A 26,904-nucleotide genomic window follows, 5' to 3' on the forward strand; every position below is an offset into this window, starting at 1 on the left:
TCATTAGGTAAAACAATGAAATTTGAATTAATAGTTAATAATTGAGAATAAGGAAATCCAACAGCCAAAATAAACCATTTTTCCCTTTCTGGAAAGTTTGTCCAGCTTTTTATGCCTAGGCCTTTCATCAGGAACTTTTATTTCTGACTCAACCGTTGATAGTCTCTCTTTCTCTCTTTACACCATCTCAAATCCGGCAGTTTGTTTTTTACTTCATGCAGTTTCCCAAACATGCATAAACTGTAATTGTGGCATTTCTTATTTTTCCAACATCTGTGTGACTTTTTTCATTACCTGGGCTTGCAGCGACATGTCATGTTTTTTGTGTGCTCTTCTGTCTGAGGCAGACACTGATGTCACATCCTGCCCAACATATCGATTTGAGTAGTCATCTTGGCTTATTTATTTTCCAGCTTTTACTGCTGAAAAGCGATTAATAGTTGCAATTATTCACATTTGGTAACTTAAACTCAACTGTTTCTTCATATAACCTCAAGTAGCATGAATGCAATTGTGAAAGAGAGCCTGCTGTGGAAAAATGACTGTATTTCTACAGCTGTCTAAGCGACAAACTATCACTGAAACGTCGGAAGCGTGACGGGTACACAGTAGTATTGCACATGGGTGCCGGGTGGGGTCAGAGGCATGCTCTGCTTCTTGTAGAGCATTAGAAATAAAAACTGATCAGAAAAACACATGAAACCCATTATTATGTTACATTCATTTCCTCAAAAAAGTTCACTGAGTTCCTGTTTTGACAGTGCTGCTAGCTACTGCTATGCTTTTGTGATTAAAACACAAAAGATTTTACAATATGTAATTAAAATTAAGTTCATTATACAAACAATAGACCAACAAACTCAACCATACAGTGTGATGTTGTGTGGTGATTGGTATTCTAAAGAAAAATAAAGAAGCAGAGAGATCATCGGATTAAACAAAGGAATTAAGAAGGTATTCCAAGAGACTTTTCTAATTTCCAGGGAATGTATTATAAAGATTGATTTTTGAACTGATCTGGCTACATTTTATGAGTAAGAACTATCCTATTAATTTAGTCCCAAGCAAGTATTTCATTAATTTTATCAGATGAATGTGTTGAGAGCCTTTGACACAGGAGTCACTGTGTGAGGCAGTAGAGACAGAATGATTCATCAGGTGCTGTCCCATCACCAGGTGGGCGACCAACTGTCCTGACATGCCCAGGTCTTAGGGGATCTCCAGGATGCCCTGGAAATTGGAAAAGCCTTTTGGAGTACTTTCTTAATTCCTTTGTTTAATCCAGGTTAAATCCAGGGGTAGAAAGATGCCAGCTGGACTCCCATGAGGTGTTTCAAGTAGCAAGCATGAACAAGCTGACTTAGCTCTAAGTTTATGTGTTCCATCCAGGAATTGTTTTGAAGGGAGACATTTGATTATTTATTGCATAGACTACAGCTCAGAGTATTAAAAAGATTGTTCCATGGTAGTTACTGGAATAACAATTTTGTTTCAAAAAATGGAAAACTAGCATATTGTTAGGCAATGGAAGAGAATAATATCTTTCAGGATTCTGCGAACCCAGGACTAGAAGTTTTAGGTCACGGGACGCTGGTGTTTGAGTTTAGGAAGATCTGTTTCCATTGTTGTCCGGCAGCTTTCCTCATTAGACATGGGACCTTATTTAATGCACCAGAATTACACAAAGCATCACTCTGTTGGTTACATTATAGCTGGGAAAATATTGTTCCTGTGGCTACCAGGTGAGTATAAGATTATCAACTGACTTGGTTATTCTTGACTTCAAGTATAATATTGAGAAGAACTTGAACAAATTTACAAAAGAAGACAAAAATCCCCATCAAAAAGTGGGCAAAGGATGTGAACAGACACTTCTCAAAAGAAGCCATTTAGCAGCCAACAAACATATGAAAAAAAGCTCAACATCATTGGTCATTAGAGAAATGCAAATCAAATCCACAACGAGATACCACAACGAGATGCCATCTCACACCAGTTAAAATGGTGATCATTGGAAAGTCAGGAAACAGCAGATGCTGGAGAGGATGTCGAGAAATGGGCATGCTTTTACACTGTTGGTGGGACTGTAAATTAGTTCCACCATTGTGAAGACAGTGTGGTGATTCCTCAAGGATCTAGAACCAGAAATACCATTTGACCCAGCAATCCCATTACGGGGTACATACCCAAAGGATTATAGATTATTCTACTATAAACACATCCACACGTGTGTTTATTGCAGCACTGTTCACAATAGCAAAGACTTGGAACTAACTCAAATGCCCATCAATGACAGACTGGATAAAGAAAATGTGGCACATATACACCATGGAATACTATGCAGCCATAAGAAAGGATGAGTTTATGTCCTTTGCAGGGACATGGATCAAGCTGGCAACATCATTCTTAAACTAAAACAGAAACAAAAAAGCAGACACTACATATTCTCACTCATAAGTGGGAGTTGAACAAGGAGAACACAGGGACACAGGGAGGGGAACATCACACCCCAGGGCCTGTCGGGGATTGGGAGGCTAAGGAAGGGAGAGCCTTATGAGAAATCCCTAACGCAGGTGACGGGTTGATGGGTGCAGCAAACCACCATGGCACGTGTACGCCTACGTAACAAACTTGCCTGTTCTGCACATGAATCCCAGAATGTTGTAAAGTATAATAATTTTTAAAAATAACTAATAAAAAAAGAATGACACAAAAATTAATACAGAAAGTTCATTTGGGCCTAGGTTGAGATCTGTAGACCAGAAGCACTTCTTTGGAAGTTTCCTGGAGAACAAGAGACCCAAGTTTTTAAGGAAAAGACAAGGAGGAATCAGAAGAGGGGACAAATTCTAAAGTTCTTCGTCAGCAAGTCTTATTGGTTGCAGAAACATTGATCAGTGATTGGCTACATATTATTTAACTATAGGATATGTGGTATAGGATCTTGATAGATTAATTCATGGGTAGTTCGCACAAGTCAGTCTAGAGCCCACATAGCAAGCAGCTTTAACAAATGATTTCCTAGCTCAAGAAAGAGTGAGATGTGACTGCAGTCACATTTCAATGTCTCTTTGGACCTATAATTTAAAGGAGGCTGGCATTCTTCAGCTAAAACATTTCTCTCTCATTCTAAAAGATACATTGCTGAAATTTATAGGGTTAAAAAAAACATCTTTTTTTCACAGGAACTAATAATACAAGTGTAGCAAGTATAGGGCTCTGAATTTATTTTGTTAAGTGTTACGAGTAGTGAACACTTTTTAAAACTCTTGTAGAAAATCAGCACAAGACCAATAGCAAATTCTCATAGACTCAGCTACCTCAATCTCAACAATGTATAGGACAGCTGTATTTAGAGAGTTCTGTATGTTCAGCACATAGCAAATTCTTTTTTTTTTTTTTTTTTTGAGACCGAGTTTCGCTCTTGTTACCCAGGCTGGAGTGCAATGGCGCGATCTCGGCTCACCGCAACCTCCGCCTCCTGGGTTCAAGCAATTCTCCTGCCTCAGCCTCCTGAGCAAATTCTTAGTAAGTGTCACTATCCTTTGCCCATTCCCTGTCTTAACTATTGAGGCCCTGAGAAGTTGTCTGTGTTAATGTTACATTGTTCGAGAGCTGCATATAGTATAACTCTAACAAGTTTATATTACCTCATTTTACACTTTAAGTTCACTCTTGCTTTTCCAATTTGTTATAGAACTGTCTATTCCCTGTGAAGCAGAGTTTACTTATATAGGAAAACAACATTTCTAAAGTAGTTTTCTAGATTAAAACCAACCCAAATCAATTCATTCTAATTGTATTGTTATGACTCACCTTGTCTGATGTTCTTCAGTTTGTATAGTAAGAGAAAAAGTAGCTTTATAGTGACACTGTTCTCTGCTAACCTTCCATATAGTTATTTAAAACATGTAAGCATCAAACTGTCTTCCAGTAGTTGGTCAGACTATCAATAAGATTATGTCCACTTTGGGAGGCCGAGGCGGGTGGATCACGAGGTCAAGAGATCGAGACCATCCTGGTCAACATGGCGAGACCCCATCTCCACTAAAAATACAAAAAATTAGCTGGGCATGGTGGTGCGTGCCTGTAATCCTAGCTACTCAAGAGGCTGAGGCAGGAGAATTGCTTGAACCCAGGAGGCGGAGGTTGCGGTGAGCTGAGATCGCGCCATTGCACTCCAGCCTGGGTAACAAGAGTGAAACTCTGTCTCAAAAAAAAAAAAGGATTATGTTGCTGATCAATAGACCCTGCATTAAATAAAAACTTTCTGAAATGAGAATCTCTTCTTTATCTCCCAAAATTCATGAGAAAGAAATTCCAGATAACACTTTATAGTATTAGTTCTGCATAGCTCCTACAGCTAGTCATTCCCTTCCGGTGAAATCAGAAAACAACTTCACCAGCTCTTGTGAAATATTTTCCTGTTTGCATATGTAGAGCTTAGATAAAACCTCTTTCTTTCCTATTACTTTGTTTCAGTGAAAACAGAGTAAGACATTTTACACTTAATTCCTTCAGGTTCTGCCGCTGGAAGACAGAAGAGTGAATTGCTGTATTTTATATACAGAACCTATGTCACCAACCCTTAGTTATTTCTCTTCCTCCTCTAATTGATCTCCAATGTCCAGGTCCATGGGGGCCAACACTTTTGTCACTTTACTTGACTTTGCTGATTTGAGGATCAACTCAGTTCTGAACTTAAAGCAAATCAACCAACCCAATCAACTTTGCTGCATTCAGCTGATACCCAGAATCAGACTAGAATATTAATACTCCAGAACATGAGTTCAGAGCTATAAAAGATGTTAAATTATGTTTATGAAAATTCTCTCATTTCGCGAGTTAGAGAAATCAGTATTAAATAAGTGTAGGAACCACTTAACACGTGTTCAACTAAGTAATAGCAGACCTAGTCCCAGGGACAGCTTCCTGTCCACCGTCTAGTCAGTTCCTAGGAGGAATTATGCTATGATAAAACACTTTCTTTTACTTGTTAGGTGGGGGGAGATAATTGATACATGAAAATATTTATCCGTTCAGCTATTCTACTAAAGTGAAAGTTGACTCTTAGGGATAGTGTGATGAAATGAGCATTTAGACTCAGAGAGACGAGTCTAGTCTGACAGGTATGCCACTAATTAAGAAGCTGAGTTGGGAAAAGTACTTAAGATTTCAGCCTGTTCTAATCTTTATAACTGGACTAATTTGAGGATCATTCTAAGAATTAAATAGAACATTTTGCCAAATGTTTACATAGTGTCTGTTGCAGAGGAAGGGCTTAATAAACTTTAAAATCTCTTATCCCCTTTAATTCATAGATTGGTTAACTAGAAAAGTGTGGTGTACATTTTTTGGTATAATGTGGTTCTTTTTATTTTTTAACATACTGTGCTGTATTTTATGACTTAAATTAAAAATAATTGGTACTATAAATGTCTACATTCTTTTTCTCCTTTAACTTTTAAAATTATTATGATTATATAATAGTTACATATATGCATGAGGTACATGTGATGTTTCAGTACAGGCATGCAATGTGTAATGAGTAAATCAGGGTATTTGGCATATATATTACTGAATGCATTTATCACTATTTTTGTGTTAGCACAGTTTGAGTAGTATTGTTTAAAAAATTTAGTACAAGGTATTATATCTTTTTTTCTCATTTTGATGATAATTCCATACAAATTATTATTAGCACTGTTTACAATAGCAAAGACTTGGAGCCGACTCAAATGCCCATCAATGATAGACTGGATAAAGAAAATGTGGCACATACATACCATGGAGTACTACGCAGCCACAAAAAAGGATGAGTTCATGTCCTTTGCAGGGACATGGATGAAGCTGGAAACTATCATTCTCAGCAAACTGACACGAGAACAGAAAACCAAGGACCACATGTTCTCAATCATGGGTGGAAGTTTAACAATGAGAACAAATGGACACAGGGAGGGGAACTTCATACACCTGTCTGTTGGGGGCTAAGGGGCTAGGGCAGGGACAGCCTTAGGACAAATACCTAATGTAGATGACAGGGTGATGGATGCGGCCAACCGCCACGGCATGTGTATACGTATGTAACAAAACCACTTTCAGCACATGTACCCCAGAACTTAAAGTATATATTTTTAAAAAGGCATTATTTTTCAAAGTGTAATTCTTATGTATTCTGAGTGATTTAAATGTTCATTATCCTTTGAGTACCACAAATCTATGATTTGAACATCAAAGTTCTTCCACTCTGCTACTTCTAGATAGTTAAATATAAGTATGCTATTTAAAATCATTAACATTCTTTACATTGCTATATTGATGTAGAAGTTCACAGAACAAACAGCTAACTTAAAGATTAAATCACATGCATGTAAATGCATGTAAAATGCCAAGCATATTTACTAGAATGTAGAATGCTCAATAAACAAAATCTATCATTATTATCATGTTACAATTTCAGAAAGTTAAAAAATTTATTTCAGGTAATTAAGTCACATTTATTCAATTGAGGGGTTATCAATGAACAGAATTCTAGATTTTGCCTTCACCAATTCATTGCACTTGCTCTTCTTACCAGGGACATATCTGTTTACCTTCCCATTCACAAAACTTTTGCTTTTAGCAAAACTTGGGTCCTAAATGAGTTCATTGCACTCCTTTACCCTTAGGAAATACTGAAATCTGTATTCCTTTGCCAAAGGTGATTTACCTTTCCAAGTGGCATAGCTCCAGGGAAGATATTTGGTTGTTGGAAACTTTCAGTGACCACATAGGATTTTTAACTAAATATAGCATGAGATCAGAAGCACAAAGCCATATCCACAACACTAAGGTTAAGCAAACATTTGTAGTCAACACATCAGAAAGATTCAGTCCCATATATAAGTCTCAGTGGCTACCATTCTCTACTACAAAGGTGAGTCTAATTTGTCTGAGAATTATTTTTCCTTTATTTTAGGTAGCAATTTCAAATTACTCATATTCATTATGTATTTGGCATTTTCATATGAATTTTAAGTTGCAAAGTAACCTTTGTAAAGTTGCAGGCACAAATCACACAAAGTAAATGTTTTCCTGTCATCCACGGGGTGATTTGAAAATGTAAAATGCAGTCTCTGTCCACCCAGAACCATCAAGCCAAAAATTCTTGAATAAAACAGTTAATTAAGTCAAATGATTAAGTTTGTATTAGAGGATTATTTTACTGAACAGTATGGCAGTTTCAATCATTTTTCCATGTTATATCAACAGCTTCTGGACATAGAGACACTCCTTTTGTGGAGGGTAGAATGTCAGAGAGAAGAGAAAAGGAGATTGTTGAGTGGAACTCTAATTGTCCAGAACAGTGAGCCCTGTGAGTTTTCAGGTACGTATGAATGTGGGGAAGGAGACGACAGTCAGTTTACCTACCAGCTTCAGAAAGGGCATGGTTTTGAGATTTATAGACACGAAATTTCTCAGCTCTTTCTAAATCAAGTGCCTGGAAGAGTTAAGAAAGACAAATAGAAATAAGTATAAATACATATACAATATAAATATATATTAAAATGTATGTGGAAATATATTCACAATAAATGTATTTTATGCATAAAAATATTAAAATATTTTATTTGAGTCCAGCTTAATAAATTAGCAGGACCTATTTAATAACTTAGAATTAATATCAGCCCACAAATTCACTAAAAGAAGAAATATTTATAAGCATCTGTTCACATTCTTATAATTTGCTGAGTTAATATAGCCTTTAATATAGCCATTTGACAAATAAATATAGCTGTATATTTACAATACCAAAAATCCTTTATACAAAAAATACTTTGAATAGTAATTAATAAAAACAGTCAAACTTCAATATCTCTATATACCTGAAAGAAGAATTAATACAGTTAAACTAATTTTTGTATTAAATTATCTGATGGATACAATGTGCTGAAAAGTCTAATCTATTACAATATTATACATCATAATTTTTCACAGCTTAGGATAATACAAGTTTATTTATTTTAGTTACATTTTAACGTTAAAGAAAACAGCAATGGTTCCAAATTAAAGTGATGTTTACTCTTTACCTCCACCTGTAGAGAAGAGAATTGGATTCTGAAAAAGAATAACCATTTAGAATGTGGAATTTATTATTTTCAAATCTTAGACTCTCACCATCATGTCACAGTAGCATTCAGTTCAAATAATCTAATTAATATTTTATGCTGTGATTTTCAAGCTTCTGAATATGTGAAAAACGGCAACATAAAATGATGTGAAATAAAAATTAAATGAAAAAATTTGTTTCAGTTTGCAATATGACTTTAAAAAACTGTTTTCAAACTTTGCAAAAATCATGTTATGTTTTTAGTAATCTTTTTAGAAAGTTCAGCCCCGGTCCGTGGCCTGTTAGGACCTGAGTGGGGGGCGAGGGTGACCTCTTTAGTGCTCCCTGCTGTCAGATCAGCAGCAGCGTTAGGCTCTCATAGGAGCGTGAACCCTACTGTGAACTGCACCTGCGAGGGATCTAGGTCGCATGCTCCCTATGAGAATCTAATGCCTGATGATGCGAGGTGAAACAGTATTATCCCGTAAACCATCCCCTCACCCACATCCCCCATCTTTGGAAAAGACCGGGGACCACTGATCTAAAACATATAAGTAAACAAAACAAAACAAAAATATTAAGTAACTTGCCCCTTATATCATAATATAAAATGACAGGAATATTTTTTTTCCACGATTTAATGTTTACTTTTTTTTTTTTAGCAAAAATAGAAGTCATGTAACTTTCCAGGTAGAAAATGTTATGTCACATACTTCCTGAAGTCGTGACACACACCAGCAGTGCTACACCTACTGTAATCTGGAAAAAGCTGACTAGACAGCAGTGATTTTTTTTTTTTTTTTTTTTGGTGCTTCTCTGCACACTCTTTTTTTACTTTATTTATTTTACTTTGAGTTCCTGCATACATGAGCCAAATGTGCAGTTTTGTTGCGTAGGTATACATGGGTCATGGTGGTTTGGACAGCAGTGATTTTTAAACAAAAACTTTTTAATGCCAAGTCCAGTGCTCTTTTATCCATGCATTCTGCATTAATAAAATGAGTCTGAGGGTGGTTTAAATTTGTAATGGAGGCAGTGGAGGCCTGTGGTCAGGGAGTCAGTGGGCTGTGGCAATCACATGAGAAAGATACTTTTAATAGTATGTAAAATAAGGGGACAGCATAGGAAGACAATCATACAACCAACAAGTCTTGGCACAGGCTTGATTAGGTAGAGTCTTTGCCTATTTTGCCCGTTTCCTTGTCCTATAATCTTTGTTTATTTCCCTGATAACCAATGCTTAAATAAGCCATCTAAAGATGCTGGTGTTACTGTGTGTTTGTGTCTGTTCACATCTGAATGCTCATGTGGTGGATGTGGTAATTTAATGAGTCATTGGCATTGCCTTTCTGGAGGTCTCTGAATGAGACCATCCGTGTGTGAGATGAGGTCTAAAATCCTATATACAAAACCACAGCATTTGTGAATTTTCTACCAAAAAAAGGGAAATTAGCTCTTTGCATCTATGTGCTCTTCTTATCTTTATGAGCTGACAAGTTTTGTTCTTGGTATGGAGTTTAAAAATGGTAAACACTGAAAAGCCTTTTTTATTTTCAGTATGTAAAAGCTCTCGACCTTCAAAACTTTTCCAAATGAAGTTGTACTCAACTTTGTTTTTGCTAGCTCAGTTATTTTGATTGTGTCTCCTAAGAAAATAAATCAATTTTGTTAAATATTTTAAAAATCCTAAACGGACAGGCCAAATATCAATTTAAGTACCTAAAATGATAGTGGATTTTTTCTTTCCAAGTCTTTGTGATACCTTATCTGTGACTAATGACAATGCTCCATAGACACAAAACTGTTTTTCAGTTGTTTCCTGTCCTTTACTTACTCCAAGTGCTGCTTACTCATTATAGTTACTGCTCTTCTCTGCCAGCATTTGACAACATCTAAGATTCTCTCATGTTTCCCTTGCATATTCACCTAGCCCTTCTAGGTCTCCAGGGCAGTATACTGCATGGCAAAATGTTGTGTGAGGCATGTCTACCAGCCGCAGTAAATGTGGGATAGAATTCTGAATTTTATTTGAAGAGTAGTGGGCAGATGCTGAAGGTTTCAAAGCAGGAGGATGTAAACTAGAATGACTGCGTTTAATAATCAGGCAACTAAGAAGACATAAGTGGGAGGAAGGAAAAACATCTCATCAGTTGTGTGAGACATTATTATTGTTCTTCAAAGGAAAAAAATGTTTTATTTATACTCACATATTCCACTATGTGGCCCTTTTGTAATATAAAATAAAATAACTGTAACTTCTTGTTCAGTTTTTAAAAGACCTATTTTGAATATGTTTGGGTTTCCAAAAGTGAAAGATAAATAATCTGTGGCTCAAACATCTAAATGACATAGTTCTGAGTCAGTGTTTCTTTCCTCTTTTCATCAATATACATGACAAAAACGCAATAATATTAATACAAGTAACATAAAAGTCATAAAATCAACACTTTATCATCATTTAATTCTTGAGAGTTTAAAAAATATTTTTATTCATTTTTATCTGTAAATCTACTCCTGTTCGCAGTACAGGATCTCAGTTAAAACATTAAAAATTGGAGCTGTAGAGAAGTGGAATGCCAGATCCGGAAAAGCTGTCCTCACTGGGAATCAGGGCTTGGAATCATGACCTTGGATAATCATGACCAAGGTACTTGGATAATCAGTACATACGTCCAGAAACTGGCAGTCAGACAGTTATTTAGATAATAAAAGCCTATTCCTTCTTTTTTCCATTCGCACTACCACGCAGTGGAAATCGTGGAGGTGGGAAACATCACCTCAGACTTTCTTCTCCTCGGACTCTAACCGCACCAGAGCCCACCAAGTGCTCTTCGCGGTGCTCCTGACGATCGTTGTGACCTCCCTGCTTGGCGATGCCCTCCTGATTGTCCTGACTCACCGGGACCGCCGGCTCCACACTCCCGTGTGCTTCCTCCTGAGCCAACTCTCCCTCGTGGACGTGGTGCTGCTTTTCACCACTGTGCCCACCATGGCTGCTGGGTACCTGGCTGGGCATCAGGCCGTCCCCCTCGCCGCTGCGGGGGGCAGATCTTCTTCCTCCTCACCCTGGGTGGTGGAGAGCGTTTCCTCCTGGCAGCCGTGGCCTGTGACCGCTGTGTGACCGTCTGCCACCCTCTCCGGTACCCCGTGCTCACGAGCTGGCAGCTGTGCCTGAGGATGGCCGTGCCGCGCTGGCTCCCGGGCGCAGCCGATGGGCTCCTGCAGGCCGCGGCCGCCCTGAGCTTCCCACACCGCCGGGCGCACCAGATCGACCGGATCGACCACTTCTTCTGCGAGGCCCCCGTGCTGCTGCGTTTGGCTTGTGCTGACTCTTCAGCCTTCGAAAATGCCATGTACATCCGCTGTGTGCTGACGCTCCGGGTCCCCTTCGCCTCGCCCTCTCCTCCCACGGCCTCGTCCTTGCTGCCGCTCTCCGCACGCGCCCCGCGGAAGCCCGCAGGAAGCCTCTGCCACCTGCTCTTCACATTTGGCTGTGCTGGGACTCTTTTATGGAGCTGCCATTTTTACCTACATGAGACCCAAATCCCACAGGTCCACGCATCACGATAAGGTCGTGTCAGCCTTCTATACTGTGTTCACCCCTTCACTAAACCCCCTCATCTACGGTGCCAGGAACAGTGAGGTCAAGGAAGCCTGGAAACGGTGGCTGGGGTCATGTGTGAACCTAGAACACCACAAAATGAGGCCCCCAGTCAAGATGATCTAGAGTCATCTTGTTATGTAGTTTAATCAAAATGTTTATTTTAAACATTTTATATATAGTTGTAGAAATAAATGCAATATATTTTGTTTTGAACTGTGTTCTATGTTCTGCCACTTTCCCATACTTGTTTACTCTTTCTTATTAGAGGGTTTTTTTTTTTTCAATTAGGTTGAAAACTTCTAGATTAAAAGAAGAGTAAAAGAAAAAAAACCCAGTGAAAAGCCTAAAACAAAAAAAACAAAAAATGATGATAATAATCATGTAATTTATTAAAATATTTAGTAACAAAAAAATCTTGGTCCAGCCAGGCACAGTGGCTCGTGCCTGTAATCCCAGCACTTTGGGAGGCTGAGGCGGGTGAATCACCTAAGATCAGGAGTTGGAGACCAGCCTGACTAACATGGAGAAACCCCATCTCTACTAAAAATACAAAATTAGCCAGGCATGGTGGTGCATGCCTATAATCCCAGCTACTCGGGAGGCTGAGGCAGGAGAATCGCTTGAACCTGGGAGGCAGAGGTTGCAATGAGCTAAGATGGTGCCATTGCACCACTCCAGCCTGGGCAACGAGAGAGAGAGAGAGAGAGAAAAAAATCTGTCTCAGAAAAATATCTTTGCCTATATGGTTTCAGTATACTCAAATCAATTATTTTAAGGAAAAATAACACTACTGATGTTAAGCAACCATTTAATAGCATAGAATAGGAAGGAACATATCCCATCTCATGTTAACAAAACTTTGATATCACGATATGGGAAATTACACAAAATAATACCTATCTGTGTCCATTACTAATATTCATGTGTCATTACCCACTGATGGGTAACAAGGCCAGCTCTAGAAGTGTGAGTGGAAGCCACCTGGGCAGCAGTGGTGCGGTGTCTCTCTGCCACAAGCTGTCAAATGAGACCGTGTGGAAAACTTGGGTTGCGTTCCTGCCAGGCTGAGACAATGTGACAGCTCTCTTCCTCCACCAGCAAGGTGTCAGAGAAGGTTGAGTAAAATGGAAGGTTTAAAGTTAAAAGCACAATAATCACAATGCCCAGAGTACAACTGAATATAGCTTCTTCCACAAATAAGTGAGAAAATGACAACTTGAAAATCATGACTAATAGAGGTTGATAGTGAAAACATAGGTGTTCAATTTCTCTGACAAGGATTTTAATAGTGAAATTATAAAAAATGACAAAGTGATTAAGTTTAAACACGGCTGAAATAAACAAAGAAGAAGCCTCAACAAAGAAGTAAAGCAACCCAATAAAGAAATAAAAGGTTGAAAAAAGAATGAAATGGATGTTTTAGAACTGCAAGGTACATCGCCCAAAACTTAAAAAATAAATTACCAGCTGGGCCAAACTGCTAAATGGTAATAATATAGAAAAGAGTCAGTGAACATGAAGATAGCACAATAGGTATTTTTTTTCTTTCATTAATCAGTGAAAGAAAGAGAAAAAGTAAACTGAAAAAACAAATGAACAGAGACTCAGGACTTTGTGGAACTAAAACAAAAAATAATGGCTGAAAATTTCTCAAATTTAAATATAAATCTGAAAAGAAAAACATAAAATTATTTCTTTTTGGAGATGACATGGTCTTCTATACAGAAAACCTCGAAGACTCCACTAATAAAACTGTTAGAGCCAGGAAAGAAATTCAGTAAAAGGAAAAAAAAATCAACATGCAAAAATTAGTTGTGTTTTATATGGTAAAAAGGAGCAGTCTATTCAACTAATGGTGATGAGAAACTGTATATCCACGTGCAAAATAGTGAAGTCAGGCCTTTACCTTACACCATGTAAAGTTTAATTCAAGTAGATAAAAAACTTTAATATAAGAACTAAAATGACAAAACTCTTGGAAGAAAATAAGGGAAAAATCATGACATTGTATTTGGCAATAATTTTTTGTATGTAAAAACCAGAAGTACAGGCATTACAAGAAGAAAAGAGATTAAATTTACTTCATCAAAATTAACATTTTGGACATCAAAGGACACTTTTAAAAAAGTTAAAAAGGCAGCTCTCTCATAATGGGAAAAGTAGTTGCAAAGTACATAGCTGATAAATTAAATCCACAAAGTAGTTTTTAAAACTTACAATGAATTAACCAGAAAATAGACAACCCATTTGAAAAATAGGCAAGTAACTTGAATAGACATTTCTTTAAAATGATAAGCATGTGATCAATAAGCATGTGAAAAAGGTTCTATGTCACTAATCATTAGGTAAATGCAAGTCAAAACCTCATGAGATACCACTTTATACCTATTAAATAGTTATTATTAAAATAAATAAACAAAAACAGAAACAGAACGTGTTGGGGAAGATGTACAGAAATTGGAACTTCTGTGCATTGCTTCCGCAGCCACTATGGAAATCGAATGGTACATCCTTTAAAAAGTGAAAGAATTATCATGTGATCCAGCAATTCCACTTCTTGGCATATGCACAAAACAACTGAAAGCTTGAATTTAAACAGATATTCGAGTACCTATGTTTATAGCATCATTATTTACAATACCCAAAGGATAAAAAAAAAACCCTAAATATTCCTTATGGATGAAGGGAGAAACAAAATGTATATACATTCAGTGGAACATTATGTAGCCTTAAAAAGAACAAAATTCTGGTTCATGCTACAACATAGATAAAACTTAGGTGAAGTGAAGCTATGCAGAAAAGGAAACTTATATGAAGTACTAGAATATTCAAATACATAGAGATAGATTACTGTTATGAGACTCATTTCTCTGCCAAGCGTCACCATGGCAACCACACAACTTGGTCTCCCTTGGGTTTTCTAATAAAGTGTTCTTATTAATCGTTGAGAATTTCCCACAGTTCATCTAATAGAATGTCTGCAATTAGCTACAAGTTCCAAGGGAATAAAATAAAGTTTTAACTCTTGCTAATGAGAGGCTATTTAATAAGGCTCTGCAGTGTTCAACTTTGCTAAACTCATTAAAAGTTTTTATATCACAATCCCAGAAGTCTGATTTAATGAGCCCTGCACAGCTTTCTTACAATTAAGCCCCTTCTTTCCCGTGCTTGTAGCAGAGACACATGCCTGTGATTAGTGGCTGGCTGTCTTTGTTAGTGATCAACCCCATATCCATTGTTGTAAAGGAAAAAAGATAATTAAACTTTTGTAGACTTTATCAGTGCTTTAAGGGCAGTGGAAGTGCCCTTCAACTTCTATGTACTAACTTTGTTAATCGAAGTCTCGAGAATCTTTCTTAAACATTTTAGAATATATATACGTGTGTGTGTGTGTGTGCATATATATGTGTGTGTGTGTGTGCATATATATATATATATATATATATATATATATATGATATTTTAAGTCCACCAAACCCAGTAGTGGTTAGGAGTGATTGTCTGGCAACCTCTGAAAGCCGGAAAATTGTTGAGATGCTATTATTTCTAATATTTCTTTTCTTTTTTTTTTATTGCATTTTAGGTTTTTGGGTACGTGTGAAGAACATACAAGATTGTTGCATAGGTACACACATGGCAGTGTGACTTGCTGCCTTCCTCCCCTTCACCTATATCTGGCATTTCTCCCCATGCTATGTCTCCCCAACTCCCCACCCCCCACTGTCCCTTCCCCATATCTCCCCCAACAGACCCCAGTGTGTAGTGCTCCCCTCCCTGTGTCCATGTGTTCTCATTGTTCAACACCCGCCTATGAGTTAGAACATGCGGTGTTTGGTTTTCTGCTCTTGTGTCAGTTTGCTGAGAATGATGGTTTCCAGGTTCATCCATGTCCCTACAAAGGACACAAACGCATCGTTTTTGATGGCTGCATAGTATTCTATGGTGTATATGTGCCACATTTTCCCTGTCCAGTCTATCCTCGATGGGCTTTTGGGTTGGTTCCAGGTCTTTGCTATTGTAAACAGTGCCGCAATGAACATTTGCTTCTTAATAGTTTGATGTACAAGCATTTAAGATTATAAATGCTAATCGATTAGATAATCCTTTAGACAATTTTATTCATATCTATTATGTTTGTACAAAAGGGGTGAGAGATACTAAGCCATTTTTTACTGAGGTCTTTTTAATCTCCAATTATTGCTATAGTATATTACTAATAACATTTTACTTTCAATGATAGGTAGGGATCAGAGTGCCAAGACATTGTAGATTAGTTTAAGTTATGAGGATGCTGATCCAAAGACTCAGAAACTCAAGTCGCCACATTGATTCTTCATAGCCACTCCCTCAGATGCCTCCCTGAAGGAAATATACACAGTGATCAATGTATATATTTTTATTTTGTGTTATCTTTTATTGATACAAATATTTGCACACACTTATGGGATACATATGATATTCTGTTACATGCATAGAATGTATACTGATAAAGTCAGGATATTTAGGATGTCTGTCACCTTGAGTATTTATCATTATACATTATACAAAATAGCTAGAAGAGAGAACTTGCAATATTCCCAAACCCTGGGGTTTGGGAATATTGCAAGTTCTCTCTTCTAGCTATTTTGAAATGTGTAATGCATTGTTTTTAAGTATAATCACTGTACTCTGTTACTGAACATTAGAACTTATTCCTTCTATTTAACTGTGTGCTTATACCCACTAATCAACTTCTCTTCACCTCCTCCTACTCATACTCTTTCCAGTCTCTGGTATCTATCATTCTACTTTCTACCTCCTGAGATCAGCTTTTTTAGTTCCCACATATGAGTGAGATATGTGATATTTGCAAAAGACCCTTTTAAAATGTCATTATTTTTGTTTGTTTTTATCCAGTCCTCAATGTAGTTGCTTATGGAGCTTTTTTAAAACACTGTGTTTAAAGAAAAAACACAGGCATTTTTGTTTTTTTAAACACGCTGTGTTCCTTCTATGTACTTTCCGCCTAAATTTACAGGAAAGCTCAGTTTTTTATAGTTGTGGCCACAGGAAGGCTCATGCACTAAGAGGAAGGCATCTCTATTAAAAACAAAAACAAAAACAAAAAAACATAACTTTCGTTTTGAAACTTGTATTTCAAACACTAGTTAAATAACTCAGTTTATCATGTCACAATTCTATTTATAGTCACACTACAGTAGGTATCTAAGTGTTATAATTACCAGTCTTACAGAAGACTCTTTAAATATCCTTTAAGTGATGGTTGAATTTTGATTGTCTAAAAAGTACAGTTGACCCTGTCACTCAACACACAATCTAAGAACTTAATAGCAGTTTACACACCACGTTTCTTTACTTCTACTGCCAACATTTCCACCATCCTAAATCCAATGTTCTGCAGCCTCTCATTCTCACATTCATTTGGCTTTATCTTATCTAAATGTAGATATTAAACAACTTTTGTTTTGATTGTTAAATGATTCATAAAATTTTTAAAAAGCTATTGTGCAGCAAGTAATCTTCTTGAGCTTACTTTATGGTATTATTAAGATTCATTCTATTTTTTTATTACTCAAACATATTATAAAATGTTCTGGTTTTTTAATACAAGAACAATTATTTATCATATTATTTAGACACAGGAATGTTATATATCTGCCGTAAAAACAGTCTGAACGTTCCTTTTTGTGATTCGTAAGTTCCTTGGGTTCTATAGAGAGAAGTAGAATAGCGGAACTATATGGAATCTAAAAGTCCAATGTAAACATAGTGGTGATTTCTTTTCCAAAGTGATAATATCAGTTTCCATTCTAATCAGCAATAGTAAATTGTTTTGCCAATAAGCACACTCAATAACATTTGATATTGTTTGAGGTTTCTATTTTTTCTGCTGGAATGGGGAGAAAATACCATTCTTGACAATTATTTCAGAAGTTTCCTGGCCATATCTGTCTCCTTTTTTCTGTGATATAAATATTTAGGTCTTTTTTCTTATTTTTCAGTTTATATATATATGAAGCTGAATAAAAAAATATTGTTATAGGTATATATTTATTTAGCATACTGTTTCATTTTACTGTATAACTAGAACTTCCATCTATTTGAGGTATGTATCAATGAACAAAGTTTTAAATTTTTAATGTGGTCAGATTTGTCAATGATGTCTTTTTAGTTATTACTTCATATGACTTGCTTAAGATATTGATGTGTACTCATGAATATTTGCCCCTAATTTATAATGAACATCTGTTTTGTTTTCAATATATTTTTAATCCATTTGAGGTTGATTGTTGTACATTGTTCAGTAGGAATTAAATTTAATATTTCTTCCTGTGAATAATATTTCTCAAGAATTTTATTAAAATTAGGTAGATTTACCTTTGTTCAAAAGATTGTATTATTTGGGGTAGATTAATTGTAATAACAAGGAGTCACAACAATGTCTAATGTCTTACATTCAAATGTTTACTTCTTGTTTTTGTACCAATATTGGAAGCGTGGACATGTGCTGCTGCTTAGTGCTACTTCAGGGACCTAGGAAAACAGGGTCTCTGTCTGGGTGTCCTTGGGACATCTCCATTGAACAGCCACAGTGAAACACAAAATGTGCAAGAAAGCACCACAGGGAGGGTATCTCTTTCTGCTTCCTTTCTTCCTCCCTTCCTCACTGTGTCTCTCCTTTTTCTTCTTTTGCTGAAATACCCATATTTCTTCAAAAAAAAAATTTAAAAATTTCAAATAGAACACCACATCAAAGAAAAAAAAATTAAGGAAGTACCATGGATCCAATAAATCTTGTTTCATGTTTATCCACCCAACAAATCCACATACATTTAATGTTTGTGGATTTTTTTTTGAGCCGGAATCTCACTCTGTCGTCCAGTGCAGTGGTGCAGTCTCAGCTCACTGCTCCCTCTGCCTCCTGGGTTCAAACGATTCTCCTGCCTCAGCCTCCTGAGTAATTGGGATTACAGGTGTGTACCACCACGCTGGGCTAATTTTTGTATTATTAGTAAAGACAGGTTTCACCTTGTTGGTCAGGCTGGTCTCAAACTACTGACCTCGTGATTCATCTGCCTCAGCCTCCCAACGTGCTGGTGTTACAGGTGTGAGCCACTGCACCTGGCCACTTGTGGATTATTCTAAAGCCAAGTTTAGACCTCTTATCACTTCTTTGTTATACATAATCTTGAACTGATAGTTCCTTCCTTTATATGTAACCATGATACCTTATCATACAAATATAATTAACAGTATTTCCACAATGTCATCTACTATGACATCTGTAAAAACATTTCTCAATAATCTCACATCTTTTTTTATAATTGACTTATTTGTATGAAGACACCCACATAAAAAAGCTCCCCATGTTGCAGTTGGTTGGTATACCAACTGAGGCTTTTAATTATACTTGAATTTCCAGCTGGCACTCTGAGCAGCAACCACATTCCTTCAGTCTCCATAGAGGGTCACTCTGTCGATGTGTACACAGACTAGAAGTGCCAGAGAATAAAAATCGCCAGTCGAGAACCCTCCAAATAACCCCTGGTGAAAGTCAACTTCTGTCTCCTCTCTCACTGGCAAGAATGGTTCTGAAGAGTGTGTGTTTTATTTACTTTTTCAGAAGTGAGCCACAGGATTAGGTTGCGGTTGTCCTCTGTTGTAGCTTACTTAACAAAACGCACTTTGTTAACTTCCTTCCCTTCTCTGTATTAATTCCTTATAAATAAAGACTTTCCCAAAAAAATAAAAGCTGAGGGATTTTATCAACACCAGACTGGTCTTACAAGAAATGCTAGAGAGTTCTTCAACATGAAAAAAAAAAAAAGGTGTTAATGAGCGATAAGAAAGCATCTGAAGGTCCGAATCTCTCTGGTAATATAAGTATTCAGAAAAACACAGACTGTTATAATACTGTAATTGTGGTGTGTAAACTACTCATATTTTAAATAGAAAGATGAAAAGATGAGGCAATCAGAAATGATAACTACAACTTTTCAAGACATAGACAGTACAATAAGATATAAATTGAAACAACAAAAAGTTAAGTTATGAAGTTAAGGTGTAGAGGCTTTTTTTGCAAGTTTCCTTTTTGCTTGCTGCTTGTTTGATTATAAAATCAGGGTTAAGTTCGTCATGAGTTTTAAATAATGGGGGGTAAGATATTACTTGCAAGACTCACAATAATTTGAAATGTAAAAACATACAACAGAAACACAAAAAAAAAGCAAAAAAAAAAAAAAAAAATTAAAACATGCCACCAGAGAAAATCACCTAAAAGGAAGACAGGAAAAAAGGAAAAGAATATCACAAAACAACCAGGAAACAAATAATAAAATGGCAAGAGTAAGTCCTTAATTATCAGTAATAATATTAGATGTAAATCAACTAAACTCTCCAATCAAAAGACATAGAGTGGTTGAGCAAACAACAACACAACAACAGCAACAACAACAACAAGATTCACGATCTGTTGCCTACAAGAAACATCCTTCACCTATAAAGATACACAGAAACTGAAAGTAGAAGGATGGAAAAAGATATTCTATGCTAACAGAAACAAACAGAAACAGGAATAACTACACTTAAATCAAAGTAAACTTCAAGACAAAAACCAGAAGAAGAAACAGAGAATGTCATTATATAATGATAAAGGGGTCAATTCAGCAAGAGGATATAACAACTGTAAACACACATGCACCCAACCCTGGAGCATCCAGGTACACAAAACAAATATTAGTGAAGCTAAAGAGACAGACCTCAATATAATAATAGCTGGAGAATCCAATACCCCACCTTCAGCACTGGACAGATTTTCCACACAGAAAAACCAAAAAATTTTGGACTTACTCTGCACTATAGACAATGGATCTAACAGATATTTATAGAATATTTTATTCAACAACTGTAGAATACGCATTCTTCTCTTTAGCACATGGATCATTCTCAAGGATAGGCCATATGTTAGGTCACAAAACAAGACTAAAACATTAAAAATAATGAAATAATGTCAAGCATCTTCTCTGATCCCAGTGGAATAAAAGTAGAAATCAATAGCAAGAGGAAATTTAGAAACCATATAAAAATATGAAAGTTAAATAATATACTCCTGAATAGCTAGTGCATCAAGGAAGAAATTAAGAAACAAATTGAAAAATTTATTGAAGTTTATAGCTACAAGCACCTACATCGAAAAAGAGAAAATACTTCAAATAAGTAACTAATGAGGCAATTTTAAAAACTAGAAAAGAAAAAACAAAACAAACCCCAAATTAATAAAAGAAAAGAAATAATAAAAATTAGAGCTAATAAATAAAATTAAAATAAGAGAAACAAGAGAAAAGGTGAATTAAATAAAAAGTTGGATTTTTGAGAAGATAAAACTTACAAATGTTTGGGTAGATTTATAAGGAGAGAGAAGTCCCAAATAAGTAGAATCAGAAATAAAAAGGAGACGTTACAACTGAATTAATCCCATTAACAATAGCTGAAAATAAAATTAAGTATCTATGAATTAACTCAAAGAAGTAAAAAAATCTCTATGATGAAAACTACAAACCATTGGTGAAAGAAATTGAAGACACAAAAAAGGGAAAGGTATTTCATGTCATGGTATGGAATAATCAATACTGTTAAAAGTTTTGTGTAACCCAAAACAGTCTACAAATTCAATGCAATCCCTGTCAAAATACCAATTGTCCCGACCTGCAGGACGACAACAGGAGCCCGAAGGGAGGGAGTGGGGATGGATGGGCAGGAGACTCGAAGAATGGAGACAAGACAGGAGTCTGATCAAGTCTCGTTTATTGTTGCTGAGCTCACAGCTTAAATAGGCCAGGCGGGGGGCGGGGCAAAGGAAGCTTGCAGTTGGGAAATTCCGGCCAGGTGTGCCAGGTGCCGCTACCAGCCTCGTGCCGCCTCGTGCCGTCCACGGGCTGGACCTGAATCATCAGGACTTGAGCCTTCCATAAGCGGCACCTGGGCTCTCTTGGCCCCAGGATTTGGCCTGTGCTGCTGCCCACAACCAATGATATTTTTCACAAGAATGGAAAAAAAATCTTAAATTTTATATGGAACCACAAAAGACCCAGATTTTCCAAAACTCTCCCAAGAACAAAGAACAAAATTTTTCTCACATTCAACCACATGACCTGATTTCAAATTATACGAAAGAGCAACAGTAACAAAAACAGCATGTTACTTGCATAAAAAGAGACACATAGAGCTATAAACAAAATAGAGAACCCAAAAACAAGTACACACATGCAGTGAACTCATTTTCAACAAAGGTACCAAGAACATCCACTGGGGAAAAGACAAAGTTCTTTAATGAATAGTACTGGGCAAATGTGATATCCATATGCAAAAGGCTGGCTGGGTGCAGTGGCTTACGCCTGTAATCCCAGCATTTGGGGAGGCTGATGTGGGCAGATTGCTTAAGGGCAGGAGTTTGAGACCAGCCTGGCCAACATGGCAAAACGCTGTCTCTACTAAAAATACAAAAATTAGGTTGGTTTGGTGGCGCGTGCCTGTAATCCCAGCTACACGGGAGGCTGAGGCATGAGAACAGCTTGAACCCAGGAGGCAGAGGTTGCAGTGAGCTGAGATCACACCACTGCATTCCAGCCTGGGTGACAGAGTCAGAATCTGTCTCAAAAAAACAAACAAAAAAAACTTATCCAGAAGGCTGAAACTAGGCCGTTCTCTCTGGTTATACACAAAAATTAAAGGAAAAGGGATGAAAAACTTAAATCTAAGACCTCAAACTATGAAACTACTAAAAGAACACACTGGGGAAACGCGGGGACATCGGCCTAGGGAAAACTTTCCGGAACAAGCACAGGCACAGGCAACGGAGCGAAAATGGACAAACGAAATCGTATCAATTCAAAAAGCTTCTGCATAGCATAGGAAACAACAAAGCGAAGAGACAAAACATAGAATGAAAGAAAAAATAACTTGCAAACTGCTCATCTGACAAGGGATTAATAACCAGAATATATAAGGAACTCAAACAACTCTACAGGAAAAAAAAAATGTATTAATCCAATTTATAAGTGGGCCAAAGATGTAAATAGACATTTCTCAAAAGAAGACATACAAATGACAAACGGGTATATGAAAAGTTGCTCAACATGTTGGTCATAGGAGAAATGTAAGTTAAAGCTACAGTGAGATAGCACCTCACCCCAGCTAAAATGACATTTGTACAAAAGACAAGCAGTAACAAATTATGCCAGAATGTGGAGAAAAGGGAACGCTCCTACACTATTGGTAGGAATGTAAAGTAATACAATCACTATAAAGTACAGTTTAGAGGTTCCTCAAAAAACTAAAAATAGTTACCATATGATCCGGTACTTCTACTGCTAGGCATACATCCAGAAGAAAGGGAATCAGTACATTGAAGGGATTTCTGCACTCCATGTTTATTGCAGCAGTATTCACAGTAACTAAGATTTGCAAGCCAACTGTCTACCAACAGAAGAATGGATAGCCGGGCGCGGTGGCTCAAGCCTGTAATCCCAGCACTTTGGGAGGCCGAGGAGGGTGGATCACGAGGTCGAGAGATCGAGACCATCCTGGTCAACATGGTGAAACCCCGTCTCTACTAAAAATACAAAAAATTAGCTGGGCATGGTGGCACGTGCCTGTAATCCCAGCTACTCAGGAGGCTGAGGCAGGAGAATTGCTTGAACCCAGGAGGCGGAGGTTGCGGTGAGCCGAGATCGCGCCATTGCACTCCAGCCTGGGTAACAAGAGCGAAACTCCGTCTCAAAAAAAAAAAAAAAAAAAAAAAAAAAAAAAAAAAAAAAGAATGGATAAAGAAAATGTGGTACATATACACAATGAAGTATTATCCAGCAATAAAAAATAATGAGATCCTGTCATTTGAAACAACATAGATGGAACTGGAGGTTATTATATTAAATGAAATAAGCCAGGTGCAGAGAGACAGACTTCAAACCATCTCCCTTATTGGTGGGAGTTAAAAGTTAAAACAATTGAGCTCATGGAGATAGACAGTAGAAGGATGGTTACCAGAGGCTGAGAAGGGCAGTGGGGGTGGGGCTCAGGGAGAATACGTGGGGACGGCTAATGGGTGCAAACTAGAGTTAGAAAGCATGAATATCTTAGTATTTAACAGCACAACAGGGTGACTATAGCCAATGATAATTGTGCCTTTAAAAATAACTAGAAGTATAATTGGATTATTTGAATCATAAAGGACAAATGCTTGAGATGATGGATACTGCATTTATCTGGTGTGATGATTACGCATTGCATGCATGTATCAGAATATCTCACATACCGCATAAATATATATACCTACTATGTACTCACAAAAAGTAAAAATTAAAAATGAAAAGGTCTAAAGTTTTTAATGTGTTTAGCATGATTTTACTCCCGTATTTTAGTGATTTTATTTGAAATTATCCCATGAGAACATACAATAAATGCCACACAACATCATTTCCTGATAATAATATCTATAATACTATAGATTCTAAAAACTGCGTGGTCCAAGTTTCAGAGTTGCTTGCACCGCATCCTGGATAGCAATGAACCCTCTTTCTGTTAATCAAATTAATCAAAGTCAGTATCTTTTTGTGTAACCCACTATATAGATAAAAATAATTTACCAGGCGTGGAATATGCTGCCTTCCAAACCCAAAAAGGTATAGCAACTATTATCCATCTATCTATCTATCTATCTATCTATCTATCTATCTATCTATCATCTATCTATCTATCATGTATCTGTCTTTTGATGAGAGGGCAAGATGCAGTAATCTTTCCTTTTCTTTGAATATCCCATGAAACCCTGGGTGGCATGCCACTTTCTACAATCTTTATTTTTGTGGAAGACCGCTGATATTGGGGGCATATCTTTCACCATGGGATAACAAATGTATTACAATGTTTCCAATGTGCTAGCTATTTCTTATTCACTCGGTCCAATTAGCATATTATCACCTAAATTTAGTATGTTATTTTTTTTCCTGTGGCATGTCCAGGTAGCTTGGATTTCTTTCACTTACGTCACGACAGAGGACAAGTGGCTAAGCAGAGACCTAGGTATCACAAGTAGAAGATGTCTGATCCTTGTGAATGTGAGTTGTTTTTGATATTCTTTCCTGATAGTGATAGAAAAGAGCTCATTTACCAAATCAATAGTAGGTGCATAAGACCATCTTAATTTGCTGTAGAAAAGATACTGAGCCTAACATAGGAACTTATACTTACTGGAGTTTCAGAAATTATGTGGGTTTTGAAGAGGTTAAAGTAATAAATTAACAGAAACACAATGAAAATCACCATCTCTTAGTCACCTAGATAAACATACTTGAAAAGAAATATAACATGCCACCTAGGTAATTTAAAAATATACTAGTGACCACACTTTTTAAATGTAAAACGAAATGTTAAATTACTATTTTAAATGGTTTCATCTTTTACATACAGGGGGTACTTGTGCATGTTTGTTACATGGGATCATGCTGAGGTTTGGGATATAGATTCCATCACCCAGGTGGTGAGCATAGTATCCAACAGGTAGTTTTGCAAACCACACCCCCCTCCCTTCCTTCCCCATTTGGTGTCTGTAGTGTCTAATGTCCCCATCTTTACATCCTTGAGTGCCCAAAGTTTAGAACCCACTTATAAGTAAGAGTGTGCGGTGTTTGGTTTTGGTTACTGCATTAATTTACTGAATGATGGCCTCTGGTTGCATCCATGTGGCTGGAAAGGACACGATTTTGTTCTTTTCATGGCTACATAGTACTCCGTGGTGCATATGTGATACATTTTGTTTATCCCACCCAGCACTGATCGGCACTTAGGTTGATTCTTTGCTTTGTGAATAGCACTGCAATCAACATATGAGTACAATGATGTCTTTTTGGTAGAACGATTTGTTTTCTTTTGAATATGTACTCAGTAATAGCATTCCTAGGTCAAATAGTAGCCCTGTTTTAAGTTCTTTGAGAACTCTCCAAACTGCTTTCCACAGTGGCTGAACTGTACATTCTCACCAACAGTGTGTAACTGTTCCTTTTCTCCGCAGCTTCACCAGTGTTTCTTATCATTTGACTTTATTGTCATTCTGACGACTGGTATGAGATGGTCTCTCATTGAGGTTTTGATTTGTATTTCTCTGATAATGATGATGACTATTTTTTCATATGTTTGTGGATGCTTGTATGGCCTTCTTTTGAGAAACATCTGGTCATGTGCTTCGCTCACTTTTTTAATGGGGTTGTTTGTGTTTTGCTTGTTGACTTAGGTTCCTTGTACAATCTGAATGTTAGACCTTTGTTGGAAGCATAGTTTGCTAATATCTTCTCCCATTCTGTAGATTGTCTGTTCACTCTGCTGACAATTTCTTTTGCTGTGAAGAAGCTCTTTAATTTAATTAGATCTAAATTGTCAAATTTTGTTGCAAATGTTTTTGAGAATTTAGCCAAAAATTATTTGCCAAGGCTGATGGCACAAGAATGGCATTTGCTAAGTTTTCTTCTAGGATTTTCTTGCATTTAAGTCTTTAACCCTTCCTGAGTTAACTTTCGTATATGCTGAAAGGCAGACTCCCTGCTGTGGCCTCTGCCCGAAGGAGCCTGTAGCCGGGAACACTTAACAAAAGAAATGCAGACAAGACGCCAGTGATTGGAGCGGCCTCCTCCGAGGCTCAGAAGCGGCCCTGGCGAGGGGTCGTCTCTCTACCCACACCGCACAGCTGGCCTGAGAATGCCAGGACATGAACTGCCAAGCGGGGAAGGAAGAGCCTCTCTGCAGGCGTTACTTTTAGCGCCGTCTACTGGACTGCGGGCCAAACTCCAACACTAAAAATCCAATTAATTTTAATAATGATCAAACTAATATATCCAAAACATTGTTTCAACAGGTAATCAGCCTTAAAAGTTAATAATGATATAGTTTACATTTTACCTATAAAGTCTTTAAAATAAAGCATTTATTTTACATTTTCAGCTCATAATTCAGACACTAATTTTTTTTTTCAAAAATACTTGGTCTGCAATTTAAATTTAATAAAATTTAGTTGAAAACTTGGATTCACAAAAAAAAGAAAGAAAGAAAACTTAGATTCACAGGGCTTGACGCAGACTCGGCTTCTAGTGCTCACGGGATCCTCCCGCCTCAGGCTCCCGAGTAGCGGGAACCCCCGGCATGCCATCGCCCCAGTTAATTT

General features: G+C 37.0%; 1 pseudogene; it reads left to right on the forward strand.

Moving 5' to 3' along the window:
- Positions 1-7,352: 7,352 nt before the first annotated feature.
- Positions 7,353-11,884, forward strand: LOC101032016 (olfactory receptor 2T12-like; annotated as a pseudogene).
- The last annotated feature ends 15,020 nt before the right edge of the window (positions 11,885-26,904 follow it).

The sequence above is a fragment of the Saimiri boliviensis genome, chromosome 14 (assembly GCF_048565385.1).
Source record: "Saimiri boliviensis isolate mSaiBol1 chromosome 14, mSaiBol1.pri, whole genome shotgun sequence".
Lineage (NCBI taxonomy): Eukaryota > Metazoa > Chordata > Mammalia > Primates > Cebidae > Saimiri > Saimiri boliviensis.